This window comes from Microcaecilia unicolor, chromosome 11, assembly GCF_901765095.1.
Source record: "Microcaecilia unicolor chromosome 11, aMicUni1.1, whole genome shotgun sequence".
NCBI classification, from domain to species: Eukaryota; Metazoa; Chordata; class Amphibia; order Gymnophiona; family Siphonopidae; genus Microcaecilia; species Microcaecilia unicolor.
This window is the reverse complement of record NC_044041.1, coordinates 184,406,416-184,424,819: the sequence shown is the minus strand read 5'-3', so window position 1 is coordinate 184,424,819 and position 18,404 is coordinate 184,406,416.

The window sequence follows — 18,404 nt, the reverse complement described above, 5'->3', positions numbered from 1 at the left end:
CCTCTCCGATATTATATAGCGATCTCTTGTGATATTGCATGGGTACAGATTCCCTATGCTATTAACAGATATCCTCTGTGATATTGTACAGAGATCTTCTCTGATACCACATAGGCACAGATCTTTTGTAATAATATATATAGTAAAGATTGTCTATATACAACAATCCCCTGTAATATTGTACAGGTAAAGGTCTTCTGTAATACTACACTTAGTATCTGGGATCTGGGAGGGAGGGAGACCGTGACATGTGTGTGTGTGGGGGGGGGGGGTGTTGATGTGCTTCTGGTGGGGGGAGGGGGTGTTTGATGTGCCGGGGGGGGGGGGGTGCTTGAGTGATGCGCCGAGGGGGGGGGGTTCTGTGGTTCCGTGCTTGTATTTTTTTGATGCGCCGCTCCCTGCCACTTGCTCCGAAGTGGCAGGGAGTGGCGCCACTGGCAGCTGGTTCCCTGCTCCTCCCCCTCCCTGGGAATCAGCTGTGAGTGACGTCATCCTGGCTAAGGAGCCTAGCTCAGCAACTCCAGGAGCCACGGACACAGGCAGTCCCACATTAGAACATTGGTGGTGAGAATTATTATATAGGATAAGTGCATTCACTCTGCCGCTCCCCAGTACCTCTCCACTCTATTCTCTCCCTACGCCCCCTCTCGGGTACTCCGTTCTGTAGATAAATCTCTCTTATCCATCCCCTTCTCCTCTACTGCTAATTCTAGACTCCGTTCCTTTTGTTTTGCTGCACCTCACGCCTGGAATAGACTTCCCGAACCTGTGCGTCTAGCCCTGTCTTTGGCCGTTTTCAAGTCCAAACTTAAAGCCCACCTCTTTCTCACTGCTTTTAACTCCTAACCACTACTCACTTGCCCTGTCCTTATCCTTACCTATTTATTCCCTTACCCTTATTTGTTCTGTCTGTTTACCTGTCTTATCTAGATTGTAAGCTCTTTGAGCAGGGACTATCTTTTTGTGAATGGTGTACAGCGCTGCGTATGCCTTGTAGCGCTATAGAAATAATAAATAGTAGTAGTAGTAGTAGCTGTACAGAGATCTCCTGTGATATCAACTCTCTTCTGTTAAACATGTGCACGATTCCCCTCAGAGAGTTCAAACCTTTTGTGCAATGTGATGTACAGAACCAGGACAGCATCGGGGTCCTTTGTTGTATCTGGATCTAATTTAATAATAAGCCATCTTCGAAGGAAGTCCACCAAGGGGCATCTATTTAATGCTTATTTTTTAAAGGCTGTCGTTTGAAAAATCCAATCAACAAAACTGCCGAAGCAAGGATTAAATTTAGATATACTATTTCAAAGTAAAGAGGACCCTCAGAGGTCAGGTAGCTTACAAGTTGATCTGGCGGGAGGAGTAGCCTAGTGGTTAGTGCATTGGGCTTTGATCCTGGGAAACTAAGTTCATTTCCCACTGCAGCTCCTTGTGACTCTGCCCCTGCTACAAAATAAGGACCTGAATATATGTAAACCGCTTTGAATGTAGTTGTAAAAACCTCAGAAAGGCGGTATATCAAGTCCCATTTCCCTTTCCCTAGTCGAGATTCTACATGGAATGTTGCTACTTTTGGAGATGCTAGATGGAATGTTGCTACTATTGAGATTCTGTTGCTACTATTTAAGATTCTACATGGAATGTTGCTATTCCACTAGCAACATTCCATGTAGAAGTCTGCCCTTGCAGATCAGCAACGCGGCCGCGCAGGCTTCTGTTTCTGTGAGTCTGACGTCCTGCACGTACGTGCAGGACGTCAGACTCACAGAAACAGAAGCCTGCGCGGCCGCGTTGCTGATCTGCAAGGGCAGACTTCTACATGGAATGTTGCTAGTGGAGGAGTAGCCTAGTGGTTAGTGCAGTGGAATTTGATCCTGGGGAACTGAATTCAATTCCCACTGCAGCGCCTTGTGACTCTGGGCAAGTCACTTAACCCTCCATTTCCCCTGCTACAAAATAAGTAACCTGAATATATGTAAACCGCTTTGAATGTAGTTGCAAAAACCTGAGAAAGGCGGTATATCATGACCCATTTCCCTTTCCCTTATCACTGGTGCCATATCCACGGCACATAATAGTATATAACAGTGCAACAAGTGAGTATAAATCAAAATTGTGTGAAAAACTAAATATATATATATATATATAAATTCACTTATCTGTAATAGCTGTATCAATGAGTAAGTACTCCAAGAGAGTTTTTTCAGTTCACATTGCCCAACCTCAACAGGGTCTTCTTTACCCCTTGATTCTGCCAAGCCCATTCCCTTGATAGGAGGTAGATGGGAATCTCAGAAATTCCTAAAACTACGCAGGCCAGTATTTAAATTCCACAATTGGCGTTGCTTTTAAAAACTTGCTCTGCTATTTAAAGTTATGCCAGATAGCAGTGCTGAATATCCAGGTACAGAGCAGACCATTGGCACCATCTGGGTACCCACCAATATTCATCACTGATTTGATTTGATGTATTAGCTTGATATACCACTAAAGCACAATAAAGTGATAAAGCGGTTTACAATGAAAAATAAAAAAACCTCATGATAACAACAAATAAAATACAAAGCATAATAATTGTATAATCACAATATTAAAAAAGTATATTAATTTTAAAGTAATTCTTCAATAAAAATGAATTACTACTATTATTACTATTTAACATTTCTAGAGCGCTACAAAGTGTACGCAGCGCTGTACAAACTCAGAAGAAAGACAGTCCCTGCTCAAAGAGCTTACAATCTAATAGACAAAAAGTAAAGCATTTAAATTAAAAATATTTAAGCAGTCAAGCACAAGAGAACAGTCACAGAAGGACTGAAGATGTTGAAGGGTGGTCAGTGTGATTAGGTGTAACTCTGGTTGGAGTAGTGGGAGAAGGTGATAGAAGAATAGAAATGGGTGATGTAAAAGTAATGAGTGGGTTGATAGGGAGGTTATATAAGACATGTCACTCTAGGGGTGGGTGGGTAGAGGGGTAGGGTGGGAGGGACTAAGTCTAAAGCAGGAGAAGGTATTCTCTGCAGCCTATCTGAATTAAACTTGAATATCGACTTAGCTGGCTATCAGCACCCCTATTTCTACTGGTGGTTAATCTGATGGAATCCAAAGAGGGAAGCTGCATCAAACATTATTGAGAAGAGTGTAACGCTAGCTTGTCTGACAAGTGGAGTGGAGGAGTGGCCTAGTGGTTAGAGCACCAGTGGCCGGTTCAAATCCCACTGCTGCTCCTTGTGATCTTGGGCAAGTCACTTAACCCTCCATTGCCTCAGGTACAAACTTAGATTGTGAGCCCTCCTGGGACAGAGAAATATCCAGAGTACCTGAATGTAACTCACCTTGAGCTACTACTGAAAAAGGTCTGAGCAGAATGGAAAAAAGTATTTTGGTAATCTCATGTAAAAACCCTTATAAACAAAACAAAGTACTTTGAATGTAATTCTGGCTGTAGTTGGCAACCAATATAAATAAACCAAAATTGGCATCGTACCCAAATAGTTACCTGGTTAACTTCGATCAACCTTTCTGCTGTCCTAAGTTGACTTAGTAGCTAGCCAGGTACCCCAAACCACCCCGGCAATACAGGGTTAGAGCTGAGGTGATCAGAGATGATTTTCAGCAGCATTATTCACTTAATGCCATTAAAATCACTGACTGAGCCCGGTGAGCACTAGTTATCCAGGTAGGTGTTACTACCCAGATAAACCAGCTTTGAATATCAGGCCCTTAGCATTTTGTTACTGATTGACGAGAGGCTTTTATGTGTGTTTTCGTAATTGCTCGGAGCTACTGTTGTTGCGATGTCAGCATGTGGTTGGGGTTATTGTGGGTTTTAAGGTTCTGTTGTTTTGTGTAGCTTTTTCTGTTTTTATCGTATGCTACTTTTTATTTTATTTTATTTATTGAATTTGTACCCCACATTATCCCACCTTTTTGCAGGCTCAATGTGGCTTACAGAGTGTTGTTATGATGCAGTCATTACATGATCTTAAATACAGTCGATAATAAGCTGAAGGTAGGTGATTTAGATGCAAGGTGCTAGGTAAGGTGTTGTGAGAGGTGTTTTTGATGCACCTGAGTAGTTTGAGGAATGATTTATTAAGGATGTCTTTAGTAGGCTTTGTTGAAGAGATGTGTTTTCAAAGATTTGCGAAAGCTGGTTAGATTGTCTATATTCTTCAGGGCCATGGGTAATGCATTCCAGATCTGTGTGCTTTTATACGCAAAAGTAGTAGCGTATGACTGTTTGTATTTAATTCCTTTACAGCTGGGGAAGTTCAGATTGAGGAATTTGCGGGCCGATCTTTTGGCGTTTCTGGGTGGTAGGTCCACTAGGTTTAACATATAGAGTGGGGCGTCTGCGTGGATGTTTCCCTAGTATAATCGTAGGCGTGTTATCACATTTCCAACAAATTCAACTCAACTAAATTATGTTGGGTGAAAAAGCTTTTCAAGGTTTAAGATCGTTTTTTGGTAAAGTGTTTAGCAATGATGTAACTCACATTTAAAAAGATATGACTATCACTTGAAATTTCTCTCTTCAGACACAGTGGGCTGCTATTTTATTTGAATAGTTTTTTTTGGTACACTCTCTTTGCAGGTTTTGTTGACTGTGATTCACGTCAACAATTATCCGGACATATGTCAGTAGGAAACAGGTTCTTCATGAAGTGGAGCAGAAATAGGAGGCGTCGTACAAATATACCACAAATGAAACTCTCCTCCCACCTCAACCATTTGCTGACCTGTTGTTTTCCCTTCGAGCACACTTACGCTTTAAATTGTAGTCAACTACAGGAGATATATTTGACCTCACAGTACAGTTCACATTTTATCTTTCCCTCGAATGACATTGAAATGCATTCCATTTCCATTCCAACACATTTATTGAAATGCATTTAAAGCTCAAACGTTATTTGTTTTTCAAAATCATCTAAAGGAAATGTTAAATGAGAGCTGTGTCGTGGTCTTATTATTGCTACTAAGCTTAACAGTTCCTTCCCTTTCCCTTAAACTATACCAAATCAATCTCCCCTATTCTTTCATGCAGTTATCTATTTACATAGTGAAATCATGTCATCTGAGTCTTTCCTTTCTCTATAGACATCTCCTAGCAAGCTGACGCTTTTTCCTTAGTAGAGTTGTTGAGCCTCCACAAGCACAGTAGTGAGCCCTTGTGTCTTTTTCTGCCATCCTAGTCTGTGTTAATTATCATAATTGCTCACCCTAAGCTGAAGGGAGAAACGCACAAAAGGAATGCCAGAAAATACTTTTTCATGAAGAGGGTGGTTGACACCTGAACAGATTCCAGCAGAGGTGGGAGGAGCCAAAGCAGTGGCCAAATATAAGCATGGATGGGATAAACCAGAAAAGACCTTGGTGACAGAAGGAGGGAAGAAGACCATGGATTGATTAGAACCTGGCAGACATATATGGGCAGATGGGGTAGACCAAGTGGTCTTTATCTACTGACGTTATCTATTGGGCCGATATTCAGGCCACAGTGGTCAGCCATCTTATAGGCACTGACCTATAATTTGCATATTCAATGGTGAGCCTTAGCTGAGCATCAGCATTGAATATCTGGATCTTAAGTGGCAGCTGGAAGCTATCAGGATGCTGGCCGATATCTAGACCAGTGCCCAGATAGCTGGATGGATAAAGTTAAAACAGTCTATTTGCTGCCTTAACTTTATTCAGACACTTGCCCTAGAAAATATCCATTATATATGGCACCAAAAAAATTGGAGCCGAAAAACATACACCTATAAACTATGCCTAAAGTTAGGTGCCATTTATAGAATACACCTAATGCCCGTCCACGTGACATAATTTAGTCCTAGGAATTTACGCCAAATAAAACTTGGTGCATATGCCGGCGACTAAGTTAGGCATGGCGCGGGTGTATTCTATATCAGTGCGTATAGATTTTGGAAATGCCCATGACCCACCCATTCTGTACCCGTGGCCGCACCCCCCTTTCTGGTTCTGTGTCTTAGAATTTATGTGCAGAACTTTATAGAATGCACTTAGCAAGTTCTGTGCATAAATTCTAATTAATGTCAATTAATGTCAATGATTGCCTAGGAAGTGGCAATTGTCAGCACTGATTGGTTGGTTAAGGGGGTCTTTTATAAAGGTGCACTAGTGTTTTTAGTGTGTGCTAAAAATTCATGTTTGCTAAATGCTAATATACCCATAGGAATATAATGGGCATGTTAGTGTTTAGCACATGTACAACGTGCAGGACGTCAGACTAGAAAGAAGCCTTGCGCGAGATTGGGAAGAAGAGGACCTCGGCTCGGCTGGCGGGGGTTGGGGTCCCCCACCAGCAAAGTTAGGCGGTGGCGGCAGGGGGTCGTTGGGTCGTTGGGTCGTTGGGTCGTCGGCAGAGGGATCGGCAATGGCGGGGGGGGTTAAAGTTGGTGGGGGGGGGGGGGTTAGCAATGGCAGGGGGGTTCAGCAATGGCTAAAATGTGCCCCCTCACCTCGGGCTCTGGACCCCCCTCCCGCCAAAGTCTGGTTACGTCCCTGCTACAGAGGTCTTCCAGATTTTTGGCTGTACTGACTGGTTATATGCCACTGAAAATCTGCCTTGTGCCTCCCCTCATTAGGCGGTATATCAAGCAATTCATAAACAAAAAACAATAAATCTGGCCGGAGCCTCTCCTTCCAGGTTAAAATGTTTTAAATATTGACCCATATGCTTCTATCATCATTAGCATTATTGATCACCATCACTTATCATCACCGTCAAAATCATTGTCATCAACAATTATCATCAGTCATCAACCACTACACAAAAAACTGAGCTTTATCTTTTAAGACCTTTACTTTTTCATAGATCTTCCCTCAAATAACCTTTTCCCCAGCTGCTTCTCAGCATCATCCTCTGACAACTCCGTCTCTCAGTTCTGTGTGCTATTTGAGTCCTGGATGACTGACCACAGTCTTCTATACAGAGAAAAAGGACCTGTGTCATCTGAAGCAAGAAGGAGTGATACTTTAATAACCAGTTTTTCCATCCACTAAGCTTACTGGAAAGACTTGTTGCTTCTTTTAACAGTGCTAAAGTCAAAGACAGTCGCAGTGTTTGGAACATCTTGGAATTGATATTTGAGATAAGTACTGGGGTTTTTTCATATTAAGCTTCAAAAAATATTGACTGTGCTTCATTAAAAGTCTGAAAAAAAGGACTGTTCTCATAGGGGGGCTGATTGATGATTTGGTGAACTCTTTTAGAACCAGGAACGATTACTGGCATATAAGAGTTCTTATCTATTTTATTTATTTGACTTGAGTACACGTCTAATCAAGACACAAGAATAGCACATATAAATATACCATTGAACAAATTGTATTCTCTAGATACCCTATCACTAAAAGTCCCACACCAATACCACTGTGAAGACCAGCTGAAGTTGGAAATGGCCATAATTTAGCCAGCTCCCTAAACCTCAGGTAATCTGATTCTGAACAGATAAATAACGGTAGAGTTCCACAATGGTGGACCAGCATAATCAAAAGCTCCCTGCCAGGAACACTGCAGTATCTGATGGCATTTTTGTCTGATGTTCCCACCTATCACCAGTTTTTAGTTCAGGATTATATTTCTTTGTGAAGGTTTTTGGTTACTTGACTAGGGGCTTGTGGCTAATTTGATTTATGTCTTTAAAAAAATAGGTACATTCTTTGGCATTTCAAAAAGGGGGTAATTCTGAAAAGGTCACCAAAATTTAGGTGCTAAGATGCTGTGTGCTAAGTACAAATTCTATATCAGCACTTATGCGTGAAATTGCTGCTATAAAATACCAGTGTAAGTTGGCAATTATGCGCCAGTGTCAATGGCTGGTGGAAATGACCGCAACTAAATGTTGAGTATTTTAGAATCTTGATAAACACAAAGGAATCCTGTGTAGAAGGAATGGTTCCGCGGAATCTTAGCGGAGATTGGGTGGCGACGCCGGTAATTGGGAAAAAAATGGGCCACGCCCCCTTTTCAATTCTGCAACTTAGAATTTACATGAAAACTTTACAGAACACACTTAGAGGGGCATAATTGAACAGGGACGACCATCTCTAAGGGCGCCCATCTCTAAGGATGTCCCGGCGAAGGGGCGAGGAAACCGCTATTATCAAAACAAGATGGGCGTCCATCTTTCGTTTTGATAATACGGTCGGGGACGCCCAAATCTCAACATTTAGGTCGACCTTAGAGATGGTCGTCCCTGGTTTTCGGCGATAATGGAAACTGAGGACGCCCATCTCAAAAACAACCAAATCCAAGGCATTTGGTCATGTGAGGAGCCAGCATTCGTAGTGCACTGGTCCCCCTCACATGCCAGGACAACAGCCAGGCACCCTAGGGGATACTGCAGTGGACTTCATAAATTGCTCCCAGGTGCACAGCTCCCTTACCTTCAGTGCTGAGCCCCCCAACCCCCCCAAAAAAACCCATTCCCCACAACTGTACAACACTACCATAGCCCTAAGGGGTGAAGGGGGGCACCTACATGTGGGTACAGTGGGTTTCGGGTTGGTTTTGAAGGGCTCACATTTACCAGCACAAATGTAACAGGTAGGGGGGGATGGGCCTGGGTCCGCCTGCCTGAAGTGCACTGCACCCACTAAAACTGTTCCAGGGACCTGCATACTGCTGTCATGGAGCTGGGTATGACATTTGAGGCTGGCATAGAGGCTGGCAAAAAAAAAAATTAATTTTTTTTAAGGTGGGAGGGGGTTGGTGATCACTGGGGGAGTAAAGGGAGGTCATCCTTGATTCCATCAGGTGGTCATCTGGTCAGTTTGGGCACCTTTTTGAGGCTTGCTTGTGAAAAAAATGGACCAAGTAAAGTTGACCAAATGCTCGTCAGGGACGCCCTTCTTTTTTCCCCATCTCTTAAGCATGCCCCAGTCCCGCCTTCACTATGCCTCCGACACACCCCCATGAACTTTGGTTGTCCCCGCAAAGGACTGCAGTTGAGGATGCCCAAAATCGGCTTTTGATTATGCCAATTTGGGCGACCCTGAGAGAAGGACGCCCATCTCCCGATTTGTGTTGGAAGATGGGCGCCCTTCTCTTTCGAAAATGTTCTGTGTGAAAACTCTAATTAATTTTTTTATTTTAGTTACATTTGTACCCTGCACTTTCCCACTCATGGCAGGCTCAATGCGGCTTACATGGGGCAATGGAGGGTTAAGTGACTTGCCCAAAGTCACAAGGAGCTGCCTGTGCCTGAAGTGGGAATTGAACTCAGTTCCTCAGTTTCCCAGGACCAAAGTCCACCACCCTAACCACTAGGCTACTCCTCCACTGTCACTATTTACTAGTGAAGTGGCAATTATCAGTGCTGACTGGCTTGTTAAGATAATTAAGTTGCATGTGCAAATTAGAATGCAACCTGATTTGCACATGCAACTTCGGTCACACTATATAGAATCCAGGGGTCCATATTCTATCTATGGCACCGTAAAAATCGATGCTGAAAAAAAATACACCTAGGCGTATTCTATAAACTATGCCTAAAGTTAGGCGTGGTTTATAGAATGCGCCTAGCATCCATTCACATGACTAAACTTAGTCACAGGTATTTACACCAAACTTAGTGTAAATGCCTGCGTCTAAGTTATTTATTTATTAGGATTTATTTACTGCCTTTTTTTAAGAGTTTACTTAAGGCAGTGTACAGTGTCGTTGAACGGGTGTATCCTATATCAGCGTGCATAGATTTTAGAAACGCCCATGACCAGCCCATTCTTCACCCAAGGTCACGCCCCCTATTTGGTTCTGCAACGTAGAATTTACATGCAAAACTTTACAGAATACACTTAGTAAGTTCTGCGCGTAAATTCTAATTAATGCCAATTAGTGTCAATAACTGCCTATGAAGTGGGAATTATTGGTGCTGATTGGCTTGTTAAGATAATTAAGTTGCATGCGCAAATCAGAATACAACCTAATTTGCATGCCCAACTCCGGTCGCACTATGTAGAATCCAGGGGTTAGCGTATAACTACTACTACTACTTAACATTTCAAAAGCGCTACTAGGGTTACGCAGCGCTGTACAGTTTAACAAAGAAGGACAGTCCCTGCTCAAAGGAGCTTACAATCTAAAGGACGAAATGTCAAGTTGGGGCAGTCTAGATTTCCTGAATAGAGGTATGGTGGTTAGGTGCCGAAGGTGACATTGAAGAGGTGTGCTTTGAGCAAGGATTTGAAGATGGGCAAGGAGGGGGCTAGCACACCCCAACCCACCATGCCATTCCCAAATGTATGCTCCCCTTTGTAGTTACGTGATACAGCTTTTCTGTGCATAACTGAAAATTAGTGCCAATTAGCACTAATTAACTCCAATTACCTGTACTTAGGGGTGGTTAGTGCCAATGAGTGCTTAATTTGCCAGTTAACTTACGTTCACCCTATTGCTGGTGCTAGTCCGGTGCTAATCGTCTCTAGTGCTGGTGTTAGGTTTTGAGCATCTCCCTGTTACTGATTCATGTGTTTGGTCATCCAGTGTATCCTCAAATAGATGGTACAGTCATTGATTGAGTTTCTGCTACAGCCAGCTGTACCTGCTGTCACCATGCCAGGCAGAAATATTCCACTTATGTACACACATATACAAATGGAATCCTCCTCCCCCCACACTCTTTGTGTTTGTCATTTCCTGACATGAGATACTGACTCACTGTGAGCCCACACACACACACACACACACACACACGTGTGTGTGTGTGTGTGTGTGTGTGTGTGTATATACATAAGTACATAAGTATTGCCATACTGGGACAGACCACAGGTCCATCAAGCCCAGCATCCCGTTTCCAACAGTGGCCAATCCAGGTCACAAACACCTAGCAAGATCCCAAAAAAGTACAAAACATTTTATGCTGCTTATCCCAGAAATAGTGGATTTTCCCCAAGTCCAATTTAATAATGGTCTATGGACTTTTCCTTTAGGAAGCCATCCAAACCTTTTTTAAACTCTGCTAACCTAACCGCCTTTACCACATTCTCTGGCAACGAATTCCAGATTTTAATTACACTTTGAGTGACGAAACATTTTCTCCGATTCGTTTTAAATTTACTACTTTGTAGCTTCATCGCATGCCCCCTAGTCCTTGTATTTTTGGAAAGCAGACGCTTCACGTCTACCTGTTCAACTCCACTCATTATTTTATAGACCTATATCATATCTCCCCTCAGGCGCCTTTTCTCCAAGCTGAAAAGCCCTAGTCACTTTAGCCTTTCCTCATAGGGAAGTCGTCCCATTCCCTTTATCATTTTCGTCGCCCTTCTCTGCACCTTTTTTAATTCCACTATATCTTTTTTGAGATGCAGCAACCAGAATTGAACACAATATTCGAGGTGCGGTCGCACCATGGAGTGATGCAAAGACATTATAACGTCCTAATTTTTGTTGATCTTTGGTTTGGGCCAATTTGATAGCGTTCACCAATTATGACAGATCTCCATTGACTGCTAGTTCAACAGCAGATTAGATTTAAAATAATCTGCCTGATCCATAAATCAATTTACGGCTTGAATTCAGAAGAGTTAGGAGAGTTTCTTGTTATTTCTTCTTTGCGGCAAAATCTTTGTTTTTCTGGTATCTTGCAACTGGCTTATCCTACTTTAAATATATACAATTAAAGTCTTTTTATAAAGAATCTTTTCTGCTTCAAGCGGTTTCACAGAGCGGGAGTATTTTTTGGCATTTTTATCTTTGTATCCGTGCCGTTTGTTGGCGTCTTTTCTGTAAATTAAGATTTGGCATTCTCCACTGATTGTTTGGTACCCTTGGATTTTGTGACCATTGCAAGGCTCCTGACGCAGGCAGCTTTCATTGAAACACGGACCGTGTCGGGTCTGATCAATAAAATACTGAGTTGATGCCCCCCCCCCCCCCCCACTCTTGAAGGCTCCTACTTTTTTCGGTTTGCTGCTCTTTCGGGTGCGCTTTGGATTCCCTCTCTCACAGCACCTGTAAAAATGAAGCATCCGTCATCATATTTGCTGTTTCGAAAGTCGCTAAAGACCTATCTATTTGGAAAATAATAGGGTAAATAATACCTTTTGATTATATAACTGGTAAAATGTATCCCTCCCTTATGTTGAGAACCTCTTGAATTATGACCTGCTGTGAATCCGGATTGGAACAGCATACGGTATACAAGACATAAATAGAATAGAATAATATTCAGGCGGCATTGGTCAGCGTTTTCAAAAAATGCTGTCCGCCGCCGTCTGAATTGTGCTCACATATTCAGTGCCGACAACCATCTTTTTTCTTGTCCTAAATTGACCAGATAGATATCCACGTACCGCCACTAAATATTGGTAAAGCCAGAGTAACTCCTGGCCCTGCCCTGACTCCGCCCCCAAATTGCTCCGACACTAACTGGATAGTGTAGCATCAATTTCCTAAGATTTTCTGCAATCCAATCCAATTACGTGCCGCTGAAACTCTGAGAATCACTCGATCAGCAGGAGTCAACCAGGAGCATCCTCTCCTACCTGGTTGTCACTCATTGAATATCGACCCCTTTGATTTTACTGATACTGTATTCATTCTCCTCCATTTTATTTATTTATTTATTTATTTATTGCATTTGTATCCCACATTTTCCCACCTCTTTGCAGGCTCAATGCGGCTTACAATACATCATGAATCGTGGAGATAGATAAGAAATAAACATTTAGTATTATAGAAGGATCTTGGGTAACATGATAACGATAAGCATGCTATTAATATATCAAGCAAATAGTAAATACGATTCTGGGTATATATGGAGGAGTTCGTAGTTGTTGGTCTTTGTGGTATGTCTTGTTAAAGAGATGGGTCTTCAGTAGTTTGCGGAAGTTAGTTAGTTAATTGATCGATTTTAAGTTGCGTGGCAGCGCGTTCCAGAATTGTGTGCTCAAGTAGGAAAAGGTTGACGCGTGCATTAGTTTGTATTTTAGCCCTTCCTTTGTTGTTGATTTTGCTTGCTACCCTCTTTATTCCTGTCTGTTTCTTTTTTACTAGTGGCTTAGCCACGGGTGGGTCTAGGTGGGCCAGGGCCCACCCAAAATTGTGGCACTCTTGCTGTAGATGGTGGGGATCATCAAACTCCGCCAGCTGAAGATTTCCTCCTCCTTGGGCAAACAAAAAAAGTAGACCTTCAGGAACAGGAAAAAAGGGTCTGTTTAATTGAAGTGACCTGACACGGACCGTGTTTCGGCCACCAAGCACCTGCGTCAGGGGTCAAAGCAAGTTTAAATGCTCATATATAGATGACTCGCACAGCAATGACACTGTCAAAAAACTATACGCAGATACTGTAATTCTGCTCAAAGTCATGAAACGGAATTTAGCGGTTTTTTGGATAATGGTTTTTCAGCAAAGGACTGTAGAATTGACATCATTCAGAAGCATTTTTGTTTCCCAATTTTAAGCGGATTTAAATATCTACATATAGCTTTTTTGACAGTGGCATTGCTGTGTGAGTCGTCTATATATGAGCATCTAAACTTGCTTTGACCCCTGATGCAGTCGTTTGGTCACTGAAACACGGCCCGTGTCGGGTCGCTTCAATTAAAGAACCCTTTGTCCTGTTCCTGAAGGTCTATTTGTGCTTTTTTTGTTTGCTTTGGTTTCTTGTTATACTTGGAACCCTCACTTCTCCATGTCACTCCTCCTTGGGCAGCCAGCGTTCTTCCAAATGGCAGCCTGACTTGAAACCAGCCCCTCTGCATATGCTCATTTTTCTCACATGCACAAGCACTGAGTATGCACAGCCTGCTGGCGGTGGCATCAGCTCAAGGCAGTGTTGTTGGCTGCCCCAGGAGAAGGAGGAGGAGGAGGAGGAAATCTTCAGTTTGTGAGGTTTGGGAAACCCCACCAGCTCAGGTATTTAGCACTTTGGTCTTGTGGAGGGAGGGGGGTGGAGAGCAGAGAGCGAAGTGGAGGGGGGCTTGGGGGGATGAATTCCGTGCCCACCCACCTCGGGCTCAGGCCCATCCAAAATCAGACATCTGTCTATGCCCCTATTTCTTACAATCTTTCCTTTCCAGTCCCCGGCACAAACACAGCTGTTTACTATGGACTTTCTCACCAGGGGATGTTGTGGAACAGCATGGGGGGAGGGAGCCATCAGGGAAGGTTAAATCCCCGTAGGAATAGAATGCAATGTCCAGTTCAGTAAGGTCGGAGTGACTATTGGACCTGAAAGTCCGTTCTGAGGACCAAAACTTCCATTGTTATCATAGGAGCCAACTTTTCAAAATGATTGGGGTGCTGAACTCAAAACAAATGGCCACTCATTGGACACAGTAAAGGAATTTGCTCACTATTGTGGGTGCACAAGCACCAAAAGCACCTATATATTGTATAATCTGTACTTCTGATCTTTTTTGCCACCTCACTCCAGCTCAACCCAAACAGGCTGATTTGGTCCTGGGATTTGCCCCTTTGCATGTTTCGATTTCTCTAAGTAAAGTGCTGGAGTAGCTGTGTTAGTCCACTTTTCAAAACATAAAAAAGAAAATAAGATGATATCTTTTTATTGGACTAACAATACTTTTTTGATTAGCTTTCAAAGGCAATACCTTCTTCAGATCAGAAATGAACAAATGTTGAAAAATATCAGAATATATAAATGAAATACAAAAGCATTTCAATGACAGTCTCACAGGAAGAGGGTGGGGGCGGGTTAGGTGAGAAGCAGGGAGAGCTGGGTGGGTGAGAGACAGGGAGAGATAAGTGGGTGATAAGAGGGTGGCAAAGCAGTAGAATTCTATGGTTTATAATGTGAAAGAAAAATCATGGATCAAATTATCTTGCATTGCTCCGATACTAGCGTGGAAGGAAAATGGCGGCATTTTGAAAAAGCAAAGACTGAGCCTTCTGCATTGTGATGGTGGACAGATCTCTGGCAGTAATACCCCAGGAGAAAAGCAGACGTATAGCTTTAGGAAATGTAGAGATATGTGACAGGATTTGGGATCTCATTATTATGTAGGAGGGGGGTCACAGTTATAACATAGATAACCTGAATGAGAGTTAAGTCATATATTTCGAACAAATCGGAGAAAATACTTTTTCACTCAATGCATAGTTAAATTCTGAAAATCGTTGCTGGGGGAAATGATAAAAGGAGGGCTGCATGCCAATTAAAAATTTTAATCACAATTAATCACATGATTAAACATTTTTAATTGTTATTAATCAGGAAGTTAAAAGATGCTTGCCAGCGTCTTATTTCTGTCCTGTATCCATCTCTTTCTCCCTTCCCTCTGTCCCCAGTCCGTCATCTCTCCCTCCTTCCTTCTGCCCCCCTGGTCCAACATCTTTCCTACTCTGTTCCCCTGCCCTTCATCCAACATTGCTTTCTCTGTGCCCCCCCCCCCCCATCCCCCTGATTCCAGCATCACTCCCTCATTTCCCTCCATCCCTCCCTCTTGCATCTCTTCTCCCCCCCTCCCAATATACACTGCCTGCTGTCTGCTCCCTGCTCTGGAGGCTCTGATACAATTTCCTGTTTCCTCAGGGGCGGGACTAGTCAGAGGGAACCTCCAGAGCAGGCAGCAACCAGCATATAGACATTCCTGCTCTGTCGCTGCTCTCTAAGCAAATTGGAAGGTACGGGGGAGCCGACAAGGGAGGGAAATGCAGGGTGGGGTGATTAATTTTATTAGCTGTGATTAAATGTTTTAATTGTGACTCATAAATAGCTGTGATTAACATGCAGCCTTAGGTAAAAGCAGTTAGTGTAGCAGGGTTTAGGAAAGGTTTGGACAAATTCCTGGTAGAAAAGTTTGTAAATTGTTGTTAAGGTAGACCTAGGAAAAGCTACTACTTATCCTTCGGGGTCAGTAGCATGGAATTTTGCTACTTTTTTGGGACACTATTGGAAGCAGGATACTGGGTTTGTTGGACTTTCGGTCTATCCCAGGATGGCAAAGTTCGAGCCTCCCTGGTAAAATAAATGGCACAGGATGAAAGTCCATAACAGTTACTGAATGATGGGAGGAGAGATGGGAAAGCACAAAACCAATGTTATAAGAAAAATATCTGCACCAGGGATCTGGGGTGTCTGACAGTAATGTATCTAAAAATCCTTCGGTGTTAAGCATCCCTATTACTGGTAGGGTTACCAGAAGGCTGTGCGTAATTGGGGATAGGCTGAGCGACTTTATTATCATAACTACCAGTCCATGGATGGGCTCAGTCTGTTTCTTGATGCCTAGACTCATCTGGGATCCCTAATACCATGTTTTTAATATTTTAGTCAGCAATACAAGCAAGATAATTCTTTATTTCATTCCTCAAGAGAAATAACAGGCTGAGATATCTGAAAGCTATGATTTATCGATTTATTATTTTGATTTAATTAGTTGCCAACTAAACTAACTCCCTCAGCAAACAGTATTAATATTCTCAAATTGCAGTGCAGCTAATTAAGTTGTGGTGCTGCTGTGCTGTTTGTTATTGTTATTTTTCAGCGTTTTTGAAATAGCTTTGAATATCGACTTGAAATTTTCGACAGCTGAAGAGACTAAAAGAACCTTTTATCAAACTGTTTTAGGCGCTAAAGCTGCTAACTGGTTAGTGGATCAGTAATTTGGAAGCCCTTAGCACCTCCTAAATGGAAGGCAGTAAGTGCTCTCATGGTCATTTTTTTAATGGCCGCATGCTAACGCTAACATGCCAAGCCCATTTCTTAGCGCAACTTAGTAAAAAGGCCCCTAGGAGAGAAATCAGGAAAGGAAACAGCAACACTCTGAGATACCCAAAGTGTGAATACAGCACAGACAGCTGAAGAGAGGTATCATGGGAAAGTAGAGCAGCATCCTGAGGCACCCAAAATATGAACACAGGAAAAATATCTATACAGAAATCTTGGGGGGGGGGGGGGGGTAAAGGGTGACGGCTGTTTTCTGAGACACTGAAAGTATAAATACAGTATTCTACAACATGTAGGGTCCAATATTCAGCCGGCAGCGGACAGCTCATTTGCTGCCTGCCGCCAACATTAAAACCAGATATCCATATCTAACGGCAGCCGCAAAGGGCAGGAGCAAGTGGGCTTCACTCTTTCCCCATCATCCCTACTAGGACTACCAGGGTTATCAAGTAGGCCCAGGGAGGTCTATGTGGACTGGGGTGGTTGGGGGCAGTGGCGTAGCCACAGGTGGGCCTGGGTAGGCCAGGGTCTACCCACTTAGGGCTCAGGCCCACCCAGCAGTAACATAGTTTAGCGGTAGCTGGTGGGAATCCCAAGCTCCACCAGCTGAAGTCTTCCCCCTGATGGTAACAAAAATGCGACTCTCCACGATACTGGCACAACGCATTCTCAGTTTTCAGCGCATGCCTGCTGCAGAGTGCCAAGGTGGAAAGAAGCATTTTCCTGCCACCTGAGATATTTTTTTGATGGTGGTGATGGAGGGGAGAACACTTGGTGCCCACCCACTTCTTGTCAAGGCCCCCCCCAAAATCAGTTGTCTGGCTACGCCCCTGGTTGGGGGGCCATTGCAGGGGGAGGAGTTTGAATCTCACAGGCTGGGGCGAGGAGACAGGAAGGAGGGGGCTCTTTTGGGGGGCCAGGAGGGAGATCGGGGCCATTTAAAAAGTAAAATAGTTAGGTGGGAGAATTTAGGGCAGCTCAAAAGTTGTCCTAAATTCACCCGCTTAGCTATGCGGGTCCCGACACTGAATATTGCTGACACCTGCATAACTCCGGCTCCTCCCCAGTGCCATCATCTGTGCTGCCCACCTTTTCTGGGGCTGGTCAGAGCCGATATTCAATGGCACTGCCTGGTTTAGTGCCGCTGAATATTGGGGCTTAGGAGGTTATAGGCCTCTCCTGCCCTTTTAATCACTTTGAATATCGGAGGTTAGGCACTAAGTGTCTCTTTTACTAAGCCGTGTAGGCGCGTATGCATGTCCTACGTGCATCAATTTTCAGCTACCGCCCGGCTACTGCGTGGCCCGGGTGGTAATTTCATTTTTTATACTCATCAGCTATGCACACCAGAAAATTTTCTGGTACACAGCGCTAACCGGGCAGTAAGCTTGTATTAATGTGGAAGCACTAGCTGGATAATGCTTCCCTGCTGACAACACGCTCCTCCTGAAAAAATTACAAAAAAAAAGAAAAAGAAATAACACGTTGACAGGTAATTCACCACAAAATGCTTTAATGTGTTTTGCGATGAGCCTTTTTTCTCATGTTAAGCATGTATTATTCAGGGGCGTAGCCAGACTTCGATGGGAGGGAGGTCCAGAGCCCGAGGTGAGGGAGTACATTTTAGCCCCCCCCCCCCGGCGCCGCTGACCCCCCCCTGCCATTGCCGACTTGCCGCTACCTTTCACGACCTCCCGCCCTCTCGACCCCCCTCGCACCATGAACCCTCCCCCGCCG